Raw genomic sequence first — 1514 nt, forward strand, 5'->3', positions numbered from 1 at the left:
ACGGCACTTAACAACAACAACAACATGAACAGCACTAGAGGGACCTCTAGTGGCATAGTGGTAAGAAACTGCTTTGCGATCCCAAAGGCATTTAAACCTCCAACTTTTCAGTTAACAAATCAAGCACATTAACTATTTGAACTACACATAGAGTCACCTCATTGGCATCTGAATATTGTTAAAGTTAGAATGGATACATGAAAGAGAGAATAATGTATAGGGTTAAGTGGATGATAGATTGACCTTGAGAGATATAATGGACCCAGTTAAAATAAAGAAAATAGAGAACCACTTATAAAAAGAGTAAATAACAAACCATTACTATAATTAATAATTTAAACAATGAACTCAGAAGTTTGAACAAAATGTACACTTTGTGTGATTTAATCACCTATTCCTTCCTTTTTTACGTTTCTTTGAGCTGTTATTTTTACCTCTTCTTTTCAGTATTAGCCATAATTTGTTGAGACCCACACAGCCAAATGCCTTTGCATAGTTAACAAAACACAAACAGACATCCATCCTTTTGGTACTCTCTGTTTTCGGTCAAGATACATCTGACATCAGCAGTGATAATCCTAGTAGTAAGACCTCTTTTGAATCTGGCTTGTATTTCTGCCATTTCTATGTTAATGAGATAGAGTAGTTCTAGCCATTTTTGGATGATCTTCAGCAATATTTTGCTTGCATGTGATATTAATGATATTGTTTGATAATTTCCACATTCTGTTGCATCATCTTCCTTGGACATTGGAATAAATATGGTTCTATTATAGACATTTGGCTAAGTAGCTGTCCTCTAGATTTCTTGGCACAATCTGATGAGCAAGTTTAGGGCTCCATGTGCTTATTGAAATATGCCAATTGATATTCCATAAATTTTGGGGGCATTATTATTTTGCCAATGCTTTTGAACATCTTGAATTTCTTCCTTCATTACCATTGGTGTTTTATCATATGCTGCATCCTGATATGGGTCTGTGTCAGCCATATATTTTTGGTACAGTGACTATGCATTTTTTACACCTTCTTTTGATTCTTCCAAGATCATTCAGGATTTTGCCTATAGCATCTTTGTGCTTATGTGACTCACAGTGACCCTATGAACCTTGTCCTATTCTGTGCTGGTTTTGTCATCTTTGATACACATGAATCCATTGCTCCAGTCCCTGATTTAATCCATCACACTAAGGGTCTTCCTTTCCTTTCTGATCTTTTCCTAACAACATGCCCAAAATGCAAGAGATAAAGCTTCACCATCCTTGACCCCAAGGAGCACTCTGATTGCACCTTGATAACAAATGTTACTGATGAGGCTGTGGTAAATAAGAAACAAAGAAGAGCTAAAGGCTCACCAGCCACTCTGTTAGAGAAAGATATGGAAGACTGCTTCTGTAAAGATTAAGAACCTTGTAACCAAACCCTAACAGGCATTGCTAGTCTGTTCTGTTGTTGTTGTTGTTATGTGCCGTCGACTCATTTGTGACTCATAGCGACCCTATGTACAACAGTCC

Source organism: Elephantulus edwardii, unplaced genomic scaffold (genome assembly GCF_000299155.1).
Source record: "Elephantulus edwardii isolate Elephantulus edwardi_28Jun2011 unplaced genomic scaffold, EleEdw1.0 scaffold00044, whole genome shotgun sequence".
Taxonomy (NCBI): Eukaryota; Metazoa; Chordata; class Mammalia; order Macroscelidea; family Macroscelididae; genus Elephantulus; species Elephantulus edwardii.